Source organism: Balearica regulorum, chromosome 17 (genome assembly GCF_011004875.1).
Source record: "Balearica regulorum gibbericeps isolate bBalReg1 chromosome 17, bBalReg1.pri, whole genome shotgun sequence".
In the NCBI taxonomy this organism is placed as follows: Eukaryota; Metazoa; Chordata; class Aves; order Gruiformes; family Gruidae; genus Balearica; species Balearica regulorum.
Genome location: NC_046200.1, coordinates 13,893,120 through 13,910,363, shown reverse-complemented (window position 1 = coordinate 13,910,363; position 17,244 = coordinate 13,893,120). Strand labels below are relative to the sequence as shown.

The window sequence follows — 17,244 nt, the reverse complement described above, 5'->3', positions numbered from 1 at the left end:
AACTCTGCTGGTGTGCAGTTGGCAGCGAGCGGAGAGAGCTCTCGCATTGCCTGAGAACGGATGGACGAGCCCTGCGTGTCACGCCGTGGCATCTGGCACAGCTGGCTGTCTCACGGTGAACTGAACTGCTGGATAGGGCAGGACATGTTTGGCAAGGCCTGTGACTGTCTTCCGGCCATTCGCCAGCCCTGTCTCCATCTATCCCGGCATTACCACATTCCTTTCTCTTTTTATGCTGAGATCTTCCTGTGTCAGTCTGTCTCTCCCTCTCTCCCTAGCCCCAAACCTCTGTATCTGTCTGTCTAATCCAGACACCACCGTAGTGTGTGAATTATTCCCGAATAGGAATGATTTTATTCTGATAAAACTCTGTCAGAGAGAGAAGCTGCTTTTTTTTTTTTTGCTTTTTTCTCTCCCTCTCCACTTTTCATCATGCTTCCTTCCCTGCTTTCCTCTAGCAATCCAGTTCTCCTTTCCCCTGTCTCTCTCACGATGCGAGCACATTACTCCTGTTAAAGCTAATGGCTTTTACCTGCTAATGGGAGAACTGTTCTCTTCTGTCCTTTGCTCTTTGGCAGCCCCTGAACTTTGCTATTTCCTGTGATGTTTGATAAGTCTGGCAACTCCTTTGGCAAGCACCCGAGCAGGTCAGGACTCTAGCCTGCATTGTGTGTTTGAGTGAATAGTCATAGGTCCTCTTTTGATCGTAACACCTACGCACTTTCACAGTTAAGTCCTGTAAGCCTTGCAGAATTTTTACTAAACGTCTAGCTACAAAGCGAATTTTATGAGCCTTATTATGGGTATGAAGCAGCTTTTATTAGGGAGGAATGTGTTAGGGGAAGCTCTGCAGGTAAGATTTCCCAGCTGTCTGATGGCACTGTAGGAATGCACACTGCATCCTATTTTCAACGGACGTAAGATAGAGCTCTCACCACCCAAGCTAACTTTAGTCCACTGCTTATTGGGGAGCGTTGTGTAAACCACCGTCAGCCTATACTCAGCATCCCAAGTTCTGGATTTTTTGGCTGCCCGCTCTGCGGAAGGACACTAACTTACGGTGTTTTCATGAGAGCTTTCCAGCATTTTGGAAGTGGTACATCAGGCTGGCAGACACATAATAAAACTCACTGTAAGCAGTCCTGGCGGTGTGGAATCTTTGATGTGGATTTTCAAATGACTTCTTGTTGTGCTAAAGAGTTAGAAAGCCTGGAGGAGATGTCTGAAGCCTGGGCCATGGGGCAAAGAGGCAGTGTGATTGCCACCTTGTGAAGGCAAGACATTCCAGGGTCTGCTTGACAAGCAGCCGTAGGAAGCAGACAAGTTTTAACATGTCATTTTACAGCAAGGCCAGTGAAGAGAGTAAGGTCCAGTGGGTGAGAACTAGCCTGGCATTTGGAAGATGCAGGCTCCATCTCCAAGTCTGCCAGTGAACTGCTGCGTGACGTTGGCTTTCTCCTTCTGTGCTGCGTTCTGGCTTGTTTAATAACTTCTTCAAGACGTTTGTGATTTCCTGGTATGTATGTGTCTCTGCCCTGCTCAGCACACAGGGTTCGTGTCTGAGAGGTTTCAGACCGTGGTTATCTATTGATCGGACCTCTACAGTAAGATGACCGTGCAATTCCAAGAAACCAAATGAGAGCTAAAGTTAGGAAGCTGGATGCTCAGCCTGTCTTTTAATACTTCTTTCTCCTCTGCAACTTTCAGTTTCTTTGCATAATTTTACCAACACATTGGTAGCCAACATATTTGAAGAAGGAAACACCTACCTGATTGTCCTGCTTCCCGTATTTCTGCATCTTAGGAAAGCTGAACAAGTTTTGTATTTTTTTTAAATGCCTTCTCAAAGTGGAGGCCCTGGTGGGGCAGCGTGCACTGGTGCTCGCTGATTGAAAGTAGTGTCTACTCCAGAAACGTCAAATCAGGCAGGTGCTAGATGATCACTGTGCACTGTGTGTTTTGTGGTAATGAAGTGTCCAAAGAAAGGGAGAGAGAGAAGGAAAAAAAGCAGCTCCGTTTCCTAACTGCCTTTGAATTCAGAAGACAGAAAAGGGTTTTGTTTGTTGGAGAACAGAGAGAGGCCAGCTTTAACAACGTCTTTGAATGCGAAAATATGTTTCTGTGTTGATATATTTTTATGGAGTTTTGGTTTACTTTATTTACATATATTATAACCTCCCTACTGAGTAAACAAGAGATGCCCAGCTAAGCAAACAAGCCCGAGGGTGATGGGAGAGGGAGACAGAAAGGAGAAGAATAGCGAGAGGGAGAGGAAAAGAGAGGTGGCAATAGGAAAAGGGTAAACAGACAAGCACTAATTAAGGCCTTCATCACAAGCAGGGAGATGTGCTAGGCTGACAGTCAGTCAAGCAGATAAGGGGAGATGAGTTAAAATCTAGCCCCAGGTTTTGAAGGCCCGGGGGCCCTGGCAGACAAGAGCACAGTGAACAAACAGGAAGCCACTGAAAGGTCATTTGCATGAAATGATGTTCGGGATCTTTGCTTTTGTTGTTGCCCTGATGGCTTTAACCCGTTCCTGGCCCAGGAAACACACAGCGATAAGACACGGGCAGCCAGTCTCTGTACAGGGCTTGAAGGCTTCTTTTGGTGGCCTTTAAGGGAGCAGTTCTCCAGGGAGCGTATGCTTCCCAGAGGGAGAGGGAGGGCTTGCAAAGGGGAGCTGAAATTCCTTGGCAAGTGATGTGATCGCTCTCTAGCAGAGCATAAACTGGAGAAACCATCAGAATGGGAGACCCTAGGCATGACATGAGCCCCAAGCTTGCCAAGTTGAGGGACGATGCAGTGACCTGCAGTGGTCAGAGACATTCAGGTATTCGAGACTTTGAGTTTTTTTCTTCTTTCCAAGAGCTCTGGACGCAAATCTTAGGAGTTTCCATTATGGAGCGATGTCAGAATCTATCGTCGCTTGCCCTTGCTGCAGTGTCACAAACGTGTCATGGCTATCAGGAGCATCGTGCAGGTGGGTCCTGTCTGCCCCTTCAGCTGGAATGGAAAATGCATCCAAGTTTTTAGTGCTTAGGAAAGAGTGGGCAAATTGTAGTTGCAATCTCTTGTCCCTGAGCTACTTTAGGAAACAAGATCTTGCTCAGATCTCCAAGGGAATTCTGACACTATAATTATTATTATATGTTCTCAACGTGCTTAGGCATTTAGGCAGATTGTAATTCTTAGTGACATGGCAAGAGAAATGAATGCAGAAGTGCTCACCATTTTGTAGTAGTCAGCCTAGCACACTTCTCCCCCCCACTTCTGTTTAGACATTTGGTGAGTCATGGTCGTTACTCTTCTGCTTTTCCTTCTGAAACATAAAAACTGGTTATAGCAAAGTCTAGTAGATTAAACAGGGGTCTGGGCTACTGGACTTCTGGTTTCTACTCCAAACCGCTGCCACTTCATTATTGTTTGACCTTCTCCAGCTCATGTCAACTCATTGTGAGTAATGTATGTGTCTGCCACAGAAGGGCAATAAGCTTTACTTGCCTCCAAGAAAGGGGATGATTGGAACTATTATCTCTGAGGTTGGTAGACTGCCCTCAGATCCTTGGGTGAAAGTGCTGTTGAAGGTAAAACAGTGGTTAACAGTAGAGAGGCTCTCTGGAGCGGGTGGTAAGGCTGGACACGGAAACTTCAGGTTTAAGGCCAAACCCTGATGGGAATCCAGTGAGGTCTTGAGAATCATCAGCCTGTTACAATGTTGGATCTCACAAGGAAAATCTCACTGAAGATTTCCAGTGGGGTGAGCTCCGTTCAAATAATTGCCAAGTACAAACTCCTTTCAGTTCCGTATGATCGCTGGAAAATCTGAACCTGAAGTCCATCTTAGACTGAGACTGAATGGATCTGGGCTGTTACATTTGGCAAGCTCTTGGATTTTCCCACTAGAATGAGTGCTGTCCAAACCAGCGCGTTCCCAACTCAGGTGCGAGGCCTCTGGCTGCAGCCCAGCCATGGCAGATACCTCGTTCGGTGCTGTGGCAAGCCACAGCTTTCCTCGGGGTGATGGTGCTCACTGGCGTTTGGTGTAACTAATCTATTTCTCTGCTTCCAGGGTACAAATCATCTTGATAATAGAGATGGGTTTTGTTTAAAAGAAAAGACAATGAAGTTCTCAAACTTTTCTTCTGTTTCACTTCGCTTATAGTTTGCGCTGCATTCCATTGCAGGCTAGTATTACAGCGCACTAGAATCCCATTTAGATAAATATTTTTAAAAGCTACTGTATGGAAGCAGTGGAGATGATGGCGTGTAGGATTACAGGTAATTGTTCTGTGTTATGAATACAGTGTCATGATTGTGAATGGGCTTTTCTAAACCAGGGGCTATGAGCACATGTAAGAGTAGCAGAGTATAGATAGCCTTTGGCTAACTGCTTATTGCTCCTGCTCTCTGTAGAATTTTAAAAGGCCTCTGTCATCAAGGAATTTTTCTTCGACTTCACTACATGTAATAGTTTCTTTAAGAGCCTGGAAATTATTTTATTTGCCCTTTTACTCTGGACAAACAGCAGTTTCTTTTTCTTGGCCTAACATTCCTTCGGGAAGACAAACCCAACCCCTGTTCAGTGTGTTTTTTGCTTTAAATTCCACGTAATGTCAGTGCTAGCATCAGCCTAAGAGGAAGAGATTTTTAAAAGTGTGATTAATCTGTTCAACATATGACCTTGAAAGCTGAGCAAGTGGAAGGGAAATATTGATTATTAAAGGTGAGGTCTGTGGTTTGGAAAGAAACTTTATGTTGGTAAAGTAAGAGAGATCCATGAACTTGCATGTTGAGAGAAATCATTTGTATGAAAGAAGAGCTCTTGTGCTCATTTAATGAGGAAATACGTGTCGTTCCATTCTGTGTTTTATGAGAATGTGCTGCTGTTGAAAGACAACCCTGTAAAAGTCCTACAGTGTAATATCCAAAACTTATCCTATACCTCAGGGCAAAACGCAACCTGGAATTGCAGATTTTCCTTCATGCCAATAGTACAGAGGGCTAGGACAGAGGATGTTGCATAGACTTTGTAAAGCAAGTGGAAGAAGTGTTGTCCTGCTGCTTTTCAGCCACTGAATTTGGTCGTCCCGTGGAAGAGTGAGTCTCCGAGAAGAACGCAGCCCGTAGCCCTTGTGCCAGCCTTCATCTTCCCTTGCAGCGGTGACCTCACTCTCCTGAGAGCACGTTGCGCTTACGTAAAGAACAGCCTAGGCATTCAACTGGAGGAACGGAAGGGTAAGTCCTGGTTCCAGCAGGGTTTTAAGTAACAATGTGAGTGGAACTGAGCAAAACATCTGCCAACGGTGGCAATAGAAGCTACAAAGATACTGGGGTATTTTTCTGTCCTGTCTTTGTGTTTCATCTTTAGTACCAAATGTGCCTAAAAACTTGCGATTCTAGGTCAGGGAGGAGAGGCAGCCAGATGTTTGTTCACTCCAGAGGGTAGAACAGACCATGACTGTGTTAGAATATACTGAGAGATTTCAGTCTCTCTGTTTTTAAATTCTCATTTTAAGAAAAGGCTAGCCTCTGCAGTGCCAGTGTGGTGTGTTACGTGCCCAACAGCGTGGCATGGGGTCAGAGAGGTTTATTCACTGTTGGGAGTAGCTTGTGATTTCCCAAAGCCCAAGTAGGCGATTTTTCTCTCTTTCTCTCTCTTTTTTCTTTTCTTTTTTTTTTCTTGTTTTTTTTTCTTGTTTTTTTTCTTCCCTTTCTGCCTGGGAAGGATGCAGCATCACAGACCTTGTCACCCGGAGCTTAGAGGACAGCAACCATATGCCTTCCGACCTCCCCTTGCTTTTCTAGGAAAGATTCAGCCTGCTGGGCATTTTCTATCAGAATCACTAAGAGACCACGGCTGGGATGTGGCCCAGGCTGGCGTTCCTCTGGTGCTGTGCATGGATGGAGGGAAAGGGGGAGGGCGAGAAGGGGAGGGTGAGGAGACTGGGCTGCCAAAGAGGAGGAGGAGGGATGGAAGAGAGGCGAGATTGGCGTCTTCATGTGCATGAGGCTGGCCAGCGTCAGGACAGCTTGATGAGCCTGCAGGCTGCTATCTCGCGCAGTTGTTCTGATTGCAGTGATGGGCTTGTCTGGTGGCTTGGACACCAGCTTTCATTATCATGCTCTGCAACATTTGCAGTGGCGGGGAAAGAAGGGAATGGAGGAGGTAAAGAAGCCCCGGAGTTACACATACACACATGCATGCGCACACACACACACATGAATCGGAGACAGGAAAGGGAGAGAAACAGCTTTGGCTCCAGGCTATTGATTTTGTTTCGTGACACTTGCTCATTTCCCACTTCATCTGCTTCTCTGCTGTTGTACCTTCCCGGTACTTCTGCAGCAGCTCTCCATAAAACAATAGGGAACCCGAAGGGGTGGGGGCTTAGCAACTGATGGGCTGACCCAGAGATTTGAAGCCACGTTGGGAACAACGCCCTATCCTTGCAACAGCACACAAACAGTCCGACACATTTCCGTGCTCACCAAGGAGGCGCATTTCCACGTGCTTTTCTCACAGATACGTACACGCATCCTCTGCACGTGTCTGTGCCTGTGCTCCTTACAGGGCCTTCCAAATACCCAGACTCACCTTTTCTCCCCCGGCCTCTCCAACGGCCCTGTCTTACTGTCAAGGTAAAGGAATCCAGAGGCAGAGCTGTCAGAAATGTCATCTTAGAAACGGGATGCTTTTTTGGAGGCATGGCCCCCAATGTTGCACTATTACTACTAAGGCAACAGCTTTAACCTCAGCTCCACTACAGGCAAAATCACTGGGACAATAAATTTACACGGGCAGCACCAGACTGGTCTTGTTTCTTTTTACCTCGGTTGTAACTTCATTCCTTGTGAACACAACATTGCTGCCTGAGTCACATGTGGCAGTTGTGGCAACAGCAGTTTTGATCTTTGCCACATTTTTTTTTGTTAACATAACCAACCGCCTGACCCCAGAGGAAGGGAAGGAAAGTGCTGGTGGGAGGGGAGTCGAGCGAACCAGGGCTGGCACTGAATATTGCGAGACTCTGGTACAATTGTGTGACTCTGCTGCGGCTGCTCGTATTTTATATCTTCTGTAGATCTCAGGGATTATCAGACGATCGCCTTCACACCAGCACCAGCAGGTCTGGGGGCATGGAGGAGGTCTGCCGAGTTCAGCCCTAACTTCGTTGTTAGCATCGTTTTCCTTTCTTTAGCTGCTTCTGCTAGAGCTTCTCCACTCCTCAGCCTGGAAGTTTAGATCAGCTGGGAGAGTAAAAAGGGACTTTTGAGTGAATGTAATTTCTTAGTTACTGTCTCCCTTTCTGAGCGCACACGTGTGGACATGCATGCACAGACATACACGGAGTCTCCATCACACACACGTGTGCGTGGGCAGTTTTCCCCAGGTTTGTATCAGGGGGTGCCTGGCAGGCAGGAGCTACTAACTGGGTTAGCTGGTAGATCTATCGGCAGCTCCCAGCGGGAGGGATGGACAGGTTCAAAAGGAATAATGGCTTGTCTGAAGCAGCAGAATGGATTATTTTATCCAAAATAAGGGGGCAAAATACCCGTTGGCCTGAAATGGGGAAGAGTGGTTTCAAGAAGGTAAGGAGAGAGGAGATGGTTTTTGAAGAGGGAATGATTATTACTGTGTTGCTAAATGCGGTTGTCCATCCCTTTTCAGTGTATTTAACTGCATCCTGTCTTCCGATCAAACTGTTCCTTTTTTTCCTAAATCTTCGTTATGAATGTGAGACTGGAAAGGGCGAGGCAGCTTCCCATCAGGTTTCTTAGTGACACGATGAGGGGAATTTTTTTTGTTCCTCCTTGTCCTTCTTTTGTTGTGCAAGATGTAAACCACTTCCAGAAACATGCCTTGGTGTCCTGACCCTCAGGACTTGGCCAGTGCATCGGGGCTGAAGCCACGGGGTTTCGCAGTGTACGTTCCTGTCCGGCTCTCAGGCTGAGATTTGACGTTGACTGATGGAGTGAAAACAGTCGCTTGTTTAATAAGAGCTGTGCTGAGATCAGACAGCTTCAGCTGGGATTCAGCAACAACTGTACTTCAGATTTACCTGTGCAAAGCAAGCAAACCAGCAGAAACTGAAATGTTGGCGAGAGGGAGGAGCCTCTTTATGCCTATCGATAGACTTGAACAAAGTTGCATTTGCTGATGTATTGCTTAGATAAGTGGCTGAGGAAATAAAAATAGCTTTTCCTTCCCCTGCCCTCATCCTGTTGCATAATGTTTCCTACACAAAGCCAAATACACTGGAATGAGAAGGGAAGAGCCTTTCCTTTTTCTTTCTGGTTGCCTTATCCGTCCACAGTGTTGCCAGCTTGCAGAATGGGTAGTGTGCACGTGTGTGCTCTGCCGTGAAGTGCCAGGTTCTGGAAGCACTTGGTTATGAGAGAGGCTCAGAGCGTCCATTTCTTTTTTGGGCTCTTAAGTTGCTTTTTTTACGTTTGCTTGGTTGATTTTTTTAATTAAACTTGTTAAAAGTAAAGTCATGTTAACAGAGAAAATACTTTTGAAACAATGGCCATCCTCAAGCCAAAATTTTGTAGTATATTTCAGATATAATGATTTTTGAAGGTAGATTAATGACTTCCAAGGATCTGCTTTGGGATTAGTACTGTTAGGATGAGCACACATAGCATCAGGGTTGAGTCCTGGTTCTGCCTTAGATTTCCGTAATGGGCAAAGCACTTAGCTGGTGCTGTACCTCAATTCTGTCAACTCTCAAATGCAGAAAATAATATCTAATTTATGTAACATGCTTAAAAATAACAGAAGACTAGTGTCATCTTATTAAGCCTCCCTCAGTCTTTAGCGAAGTAACACGAGCTGCTGTAACTTCAGTTTATCGTTCTGTACTGTGAGCTTTTTGTCTGGTTCTTCTGTTACCTCTTCCAGAGGATTCCCTCCTGCGATCTGTTCTCTTCCAAGGCCTGTGTAAGCTGCTAGCTGAATAGGGAGGGAAAATAAAAAGCATAGTATGTTTCGAAAATATTCAGGAATGGATTCAATAACCAGAATTACTGAGCTAAGGATCCCAACTGATGGTGCTAGACTGGGATGGAAACAAAGAACCTGTCTCCAAAATGGGAGCAGACGGGTTCTTTGCTGAACGTGTTCGTTACCCCCTTGTGCAAGTGCTAATAGCTTTTGACTGTTAAAATGAGAGACTGTTCTTAGTACCGAGAGTGATCCCGTCGGCCCCCTTGCTCCCTACAGCCCCCTCCAGCCACCGCTGCCAGAGCGCGAGCAATAGCGAGACTCCTCCTTTGCTCCCAGCTGCACTGTTCGTCATACCTGCTTCTTGCAACTGGTGTGGACTGGGGCAACGAGGGGGGTTCCCACTTCAGCCTGGGGCCTCTATTAAAAGCATACAAGTGGCATGGGAAAAGGCAATGGCCTGTACACTTTGTACGTAGGCTGCGGGGTTTGAGGCTGCAATACGAGCAATCCTGTGCAGTAAGGGGTTGCTGGCCAGTCTGGAAAACATGACCGAATTATCAGGGGCTGATTTAGGGAGTCTTCAGCATCATCTGAAAGCCACTTACTACTCTTCTCCCATCTTGTTTTATGACTGCATCCTGCCCTGACATCCAGGCTTAGACACAGCCTCGCATCCTGTCGTACCTGACACTGTAACCCCGGAACCTTAAGGTAGGAGCTTGTTTTTCATCTTGTGTTAATGACAGTATTGTGTCCAGAAAGAAACCGTCTTTAAAAGAAAATAGCGCGATGTCAAGCAGTCCGGGGCCAAGACTCCTCCAGCAACAGCGGTGTTGTAAGAGGGGTTGAGGAGTGCGGGGGTGAGGTCCTGAGGGACCCCTTCCTTTGATGCTGGGCTGGGAGCGCGTTGTGCTCTGCACAAAGCACAGCTTGCAGAGCTCCGAGGAGACCTCTGGCCAAAAGTGGGCATGCTCACGGGCACTATCTAGCATAAAAGAGCCTGTGTTCTTCATAGATTCTTAGGAACAAGGGGAAGAGCTATAATTAATAACAACAATAACAACAGCAACAATAATAAAAATAATTTTGGTGCCATTAAGCTGTGACCTGAAAAACAGAATAGCCGATGAGATGTCGTGGATCTGATCTCTCCCCCTCCTTCTTCTCCACCCACCTCTCTATGCTTATTTCTCTCTTTCTTGTTTTTCTTTTCTTTCTAATATTTTTTTTTTCTACTCTGGACATATCCTTGAATCCTGGCCATTCCCCCAGCTTATGGGATTCCCATTATACACGCTTGATATTTAACAGCTTTGGCGTCTTCCATAGCTGGGAGTGAAAAGAGAAAAAACAGCTCAAAAATGTAATGGAGCAAAATCTGCATACTGAGCCCTGGTTCCATGTCCCTTTACACTGTTTACTTAGATCTTAAAAGCTACGAGCTGTGGCATCTACTCAGACTTCATCAGCCCATCCTGCCCTGATGCTGGCCTTGGAGACACTGCCGGCTCCCAGCTCCCTTCCGCAGCCACCTCATTAGACCAGGAGGATTTTGTGGTTCCTGCGGCCGCCCCATTCCTTTTCGAGTCCCCTCTTACAGCCGCCTTTCCTGCAAACCTCTTCCTTCTGTCGCGGGAGGGGACCAGGGACCCTGCTCCTGCATTTGCGGGGCAGGATATGTTCTCTTTTCTTTAATCCGAAATCCGTGGTTATGCCCAAGAGCTAAAGTTAGCCCTTCGCGAGTATCTACTTTGTTTGCTCGGTAAGGTGTCGTGCATCTTTATCGCGTGGCAAGATGTTGGTGTGCTCCGTGCTGTGCAAATGGGATGAGGAGTTGATCCTTCTCTCAGGAGATCCTAACCACTCTGTTCATAAGTGTACATACATGGATGGTTTAAAATTGTTGTCATTGTCTTCATGTAAAAGCGAATATTATACCAGGAAGGAGTGGAACAGTTCAGTATGAACTAAGCCCATTAGAAGAACAGGTGAAACCCCTTACCTGAATCGTGCCTCCTTTCGCGCCAGCCTAGTTCTGCTGCCTTAAAGGAATCCCTAGAAATCCCCATGCTTCTGAGCTGATCTTGGTGAAAAGGAGGTGAGGTCTGGTGGACCTGAGTGTCACGACCAAAGCAGTAGCCATCCCCTGCCCTCTCTCCCACTAGCTTTCTGGAAATCTTTCTTTTCTGTTTTGGGGTTGGGTTTTTTTTTTCCTTTCTTTTTGTTTTTCTTCTTTTTCCCAGTGGGTGTGAGTTTTTTGGACATCAGGGGACCAGCACAGCATTCCTGGTGACCTGTGTGTCGAAGTCAGTTACGACAGAACTGGAAAAGCATCTTGAGTATTTAGACGATCCGTCTGATCTCCTTCCTTTACCTGTCTAAAATGGGGAAGCCAAAGTCTGAGCGTTGTAGTGTTGTTTCCCGTGAGTCAGTGGGGACAGTCAGACACTTCCAGAGGGCGTTTCATGTGACTGGCCTTGGATGTTTATTGTACAGTGAGGTAAATTGCCTCTTTACCAAGGCCGTAAAGAAAATACAGGGGAATTAGCTCTGAATTAGACACCTTGGTTTTAGATGTCTGAGATCAGTCTCATCCTGTGCTTTAATTTCCGGTTTCCTTAGCAGCTTTGAAAATCTTACCAGAAAGTTCTCCTGATGAAGCATCTTCTTTTCTGTCATCCAGTGTGTCTTTCCCTGCTCCCATCTTTCACACCTTTTACGCCAGTCAGGCATTTCTTTTTCAGTGCAAAAGCCAAAAGATTTTCACTGAAGTTAATAGTGACACGTTTAAAGCTCATGAAAGCGAATATGGTTATGACCTAGTGCTTTGTTACTGAATGGGAACCATTGCTACAAGTTATCAGTGAGACTTGAATTTCTGTAGTGTGAAGGATTTTATATGGTTTGTGACAGCATCCACAGTTCTATTAAACAGATTAAAAGTGCATAAGCATCAAGATGTGAGACAGCTGTTAACTGATGGGTATTAACAAGAAAATTCCCTTCGAATCATCCGTGGCTGAGCATGGGGAGATGCTCTTGATTCTTTATGAGTATCCTTTGTGGTCCTTGCTGTACATCACTTGGCTTTTTTTCATTATCTCTGACCCAGCAGCACGGAAGGAAATCAGCCTCTCTGATACAGTTTTCTCATCTGACAGACTCCATGGAAATGTCTCAAGGGTGAAAATTTTGGTCTATTTTCCCAAAGGATTTTTTCCCTTTGCATTAAGGGAGAAGGTCTGGATGAAGCCCTGTTCACCTGGGAAGAAACTTCTCGGCAGTGCTGTTGTCTCTGGGTCCCGCTGAGCTGCAGACTCAGCTTTTGGGTTTGTTTCATGCCCTGCCCGAGAGTTGTGGCCCCAGGAAAGGCTTGCTTCCCTCATTTTGGGACTCACAGATTTGAAAAGCGGTAGCAGACCGTAGCTATCAAGGCTGGAAGATCAAGATCTCTGAAGGTAGCTCTTTGAGCATCAGCCCATTAAATGACTGGGGGCACCTTACTGCACTGCACCGATCCAGTCTCCTGTTTAATGACGCCATGAAAAAGCAGCAACAAGTAAGTTCTTTCACACAAGCTGCTGCCAGACACCGTTGTCCACTGGGACTGGCGAACCCCTACAGGTAAAATGACTGCTTTCCATACTGGAAGTAGAGTGAGACTTGGGCTCGCTGGGTTAACCCCCTTTCCTTAGTTGCGCCTTTCCGTTTGGTAGATGTTCACATATTTATAACTCCGTGTACGAGCAGGTCAGCATATTCTTCAAGGGCCATTATCCTGCTGCTCCCTGCAGCGTTAGGTACACTGCAGGGAGTTGCATCAAGGAAATGCATTAAGGCGAATCAGCAAGAGAGAAGGGTACCTCTGGGCCAACTCCCTGCTTCTCAATTATTTATACTTCATAATTTCCAGCAAATCACTGGCTGTTTATTGGTGCTCATCTATAATTGAAGAGTTTCCTAGATCACTGGCCAGCTTTGCTTAAGATGTAGCTGGCCGTGCTTTTGAAAGCTGTTACGAAAACCCCACAGGGAAAGGCAGGGTCTCAGGAGTGGCTGGTCATCCATTGAGGATACACCCTTTTAATTTTTGGCTTTTGCGGGCACCTGGGACTGGTAGGTTTCCAGCATGTGGTTTACCATCTCCATCTGACCGCACCACATCATGTAGGGACTGCATGCTACAGTACCAAGATGACCCCAAGCAGGAAGGATTTCAAGGATTCTGCCTTTCCAAGCCCTGCCCATACAGTGTGCTGCTTGTTCTGCCAAAAAAACCAAATACGTAAAGTGGACGGTTCTGATGTTCCTAAAATTCTTGAAGAGGCCATGAAAAAGGGAGCTACTGTTCTGAATTGAGATGAAAAGCCAAAGCCTTGAAAACTTTCAAAAGCTTAAAATCTGAAGGGAAAAAATCAAGAGCGTACTTATGCAGGGGACAGAGTTGGCTTTGCATATTTTGGATGGCTCCTTCATCGGGCCTGGCTAGGCTTTCTCCAATAACATTTTGACTTATTTTTCTCTTTTAATTTCAAATTATTTTGGCTGAAGCAATTGAAGTTTTCTGTTTAGAAACACCAGAACGGGCTATTTTGAAAATTTTTTTCTGCTTTAGTTTTTAAATAAAAAAATTATCTGGAACCAGCCATTTCAGTGTGAACAACTTAACATTTGAGCAACTAGGAAATACTAATGAAAAAATGTTTTGTTGAAATGTTCCCAACCGGCTCTATCCATCACTTCCTTTCACTACTACCCAATAAAAATAGCTCCCACATACCACTGTAGTCAGGAGTGCCATGTTACAGAAGAAGAAATAACTAAGCCAACAAAATGACTCACATTCCAAAGATAATATATAAGGTAGGGCCTGGCCAACTGGTTAGATTCAAATTAGAACCAGCCTCAACCTTCCTGCCTGAAACAAAATGATCACAAAATATGATCTGTTGTTATTTTTTGATGTTTGCTCATTTTATTTTCGCACACTTCTATTCATGATCCCACTTCTAACTTAGTGGAAGTGGACACGCTTTCAATGCTACGGAGACTGCTATTTCTCCTCGTTTTTAGCCTCACTAAAAGCAGGAAACGGTAGGGCTCTGGCAAGGGGATTTGTTCCTGTACAGAGATTTTTTTAGCTCTGTTTCGCCAGCTTGGAGTTTGGATACTCTGGTTAAAGTATGCGTGAAGACCCAGAGCCCTGCACAACTGCGGTTTTACACTACTGGGTTTCTCTTTCTGAAGTCATGTATTTTGAAGTAGCCAGAATTGTGGACCTCACAGAAACCAGCTGATACAATTCCGAGAGATGTGTTATGCGTGAGCACATAGAACTGGACCACGATGGTCCCCTATGTCCTTGGAGCCAAAAATGTCCTTCTTAGTTTTAAATGTATAATTCAGAGATGCAAAACTTTTAATTTTATTGTTGTTATGAGGTACTGAACTAATACCCTGAAGTTTTTAGCTCATGAATTCTGTTGATCTTCATTAAAGCATTTGTTCCAGCTGAACGAATCCTACATGTATATATAACTTTTCAGCCAGGTTGGTAGTGCTTTTAGGAGCAGCTCATGGTTTAGGATGAATGCATTTTAAAGCAATCTGTAAATCTTTATGATCTTTGTTTTTCTTTCTCTTGCATGCATACTTGGCAAGGATTTTCAGTGTGCATCACTGAAAATTAGATTCATCTACGTATAATGGGTGAGATTTGTCCACATCTGAAAAGCCAACGTCAAGCCCTTTGCACCTTTTAAATCTTCAGAATAGGACTGAAGCAGGACGTTATGCTTTGCCAAACTGTTGCACTGCTTTCCCCTGAAGCTGAGCTGAGTTTCAGCCAGCCGGAATGAAGGGGGTGATGGCGGAGAATGAATTACTGTGACCTTGCAATGTGCTGTGGAAGGAAAAGGTAATTTGGGGGCTGCGGTACTGATTTTTGCTTTCTTTTCTCCGTGGCTTTGGTGCTTTAGGTGGCTGCTTTAGGTGACTATTGCATCCTGGTTTGGGCAGCCTCTTATCAAAATTTGGAAGCTTAGAAGAAAGTAAATTAATATTAAAGGTCTACAGAGACCAACTTATGGGAAACGGTTTTGAGTTCAGTAGATTTGTTCAGATGAACGATATGCAGCATGGGTAGAGTAAGAGGCCAGCACTTGATGGGCATACACTCAAAATAGAAGAGCGATGAAGATGGGCTGCCAGAATAGCTGGGAACAGTGACTAGATGTGAAAAGGGAGATGTTTCTGGGTGTAGATTTGTCTGCTGGAAGAGTCTGTGTACTAGTTGGGAATTTACAAGGCAGACCGGACAAAATCCTGGATGGTGTGGTAGGCATGGCCACAGTGTCACACCGTGGGAGAAATACGTATTCTCTGTCTCTGGCTTAGTTTTGCGAAGTCTTGTAAGGATATAAAGAATTGGGATAACTGAAGCTTTGGGTGTCAGAGTGTGTGTTAGGGCGGTGCTGCCCCAGAAGGGTCCCTGGCTGATGCTCCATCTGGGTTCCCCCTTGATGTCTGTCCATCTAGCCTCTCCCCTTTTTCTCTGAAAAGAAAGGACTCCACTGTTTTACGCAGCCACCGTAAGGCAAATGCCTTCTCCTGACTGCAGCCAGCTCCCAGCTTGGTGCCGCTGCCACAGCTGCACCCCTGTCACCCATGTCCTCAGTGTGCGTGGACCTGAAGAGCCCCAGGCTGCCGCCACCACCTTTCAGGAAGGAATGGGAAGAGGAACCAGCCCCATAAAGGCCTGAAGGTTCTCGTGTTTGAGAGAGGCAGGGGCAGGGCTGGCAGTGGCCAGAGACCTGAGGTGCTGCCACGTCTGTGTGAGGGACGGAGGAGCGGTGCAGATGGGGAGGGAACAGCCTGAGACTGGGACTGGACCCTTTGCCTTGGATCCGAATAAATAAATCCAGACAGGGTGAGGGCATGGGGCATTTCACAGGAGAGTCGTCAAAAAGGCTTTTGTGCCATATACCTTTGACTCCCGCTGGCTTTGAATCAAGCCTGGAGTGGCCAGTGTTTATAACTGAGCACGAGGGGGATTTGGTGGTGTTTAATGCTTGGCCGTTATTAAACATCTTTGCTGCGTGTGAACTTAGTGGTTCCTGGGGACGCTCAGGAAAGTTAAGGTAAGCAAGCTGGAAGTCGAACGTTAAAGTGGATGCTGGGAGTGCTGCAAAGTGACCTTCGTTTGTTATAGCTGGGTCCCTCTTCCAAGCTCTGTAGGTACCCCAGTGACTACCCGAGGCCTGCGAAAGGACCGCAAGGAGCAGGATGCTTTGGGGACGCACTCACCATCCCTGAAGTGTCCGGCGGCATTTTCCTTTGCCCAGGTATAGGGGGGCTTTTTAACGCTGTTGTCAAATGTCCCTGGCAAATGTACTGATGATTGAAATGATCTGCACTGGGAAATAAATAAATAAAAGACATGAGAACAGAAAATGCACCCTCCCAAGATAGCTTTTATGTAGCTAGAAAAGTGAGGTGGTTTCCTGTTCTAAATATTTAACATGATGTTTATGATATGTCCTCTGGGGGAAGAGATGCTTGAAAGCTAATGTTTATGAAGTAAGTCTGGAGGGATGGAAAGGGGAGGGAGGGCACACTAACTCGGAAAAAAAGGGAGGGAAAAAAAAAAAAAAAGAACCTCGGGAGATGTCCTGATTTATGGCTTTATTTGCTGGAGAAAAATCTCTCTGTTTTGTTAAAAAGGTTGCAACTGATGGAAAGCAACTTCAACTCAGCTCCTTTTGAAACCAGAAACCTGTTCCCTCAGTCCAGACAGGATCTGAGTCTGGGCCAGCAGGAATCTTTTACTAGCTGCTGCCTTCGTGCTTTCAAGCCCTGCAGAAGGCGTATGTGTCTGCGCATCACGTGAGGGTTGGAATGATGGTCTGATGTTTAAGAAGCTGAGCTACATTTCAGAAAGGAGGGGTGAGTTCAGTTTCCTACTCTGCCAAAGGCTTCTAGTGTGATATTTGGGTGTTTAATCTTCCTTTGTCTCTGTTCCCTGTCTGGGAATAGCAACAATTTCCTGATTCACTGGGAGATTGAAAATAAATCACTTTATTGTTACATACTTAAAAAATAAAGGCCTGGATTGCCATTAATTCAGGAGGCATGAGTGAACTCCTTGTGAAGCACGCTCTGAATGGATGGTATTTTTGAACCCAGATTACTAAAAGTAAACCCATGCTTGGTTTGTTTTACCTCAGTAATTCAGTATGCAAACTGCAGCAGTTCAGGACCAGCTTCATGTACGGCTTTGCCATTCCCGCCCCAGGGGG

At 45.8% G+C, this 17,244-nt stretch overlaps 1 long non-coding RNA gene across 1 annotated transcript; it reads left to right on the top strand.

Moving 5' to 3' along the window:
- Nucleotides 1-5,097: 5,097 nt before the first annotated feature.
- Nucleotides 5,098-16,876, top strand: LOC142604212 (uncharacterized). Its single transcript, XR_012838097.1, has 3 exons — nucleotides 5,098-5,235; nucleotides 9,602-9,658; nucleotides 16,670-16,876. It is a non-coding gene; the product is annotated as an uncharacterized LOC142604212 (long non-coding RNA).
- The last annotated feature ends 368 nt before the right edge of the window (nucleotides 16,877-17,244 follow it).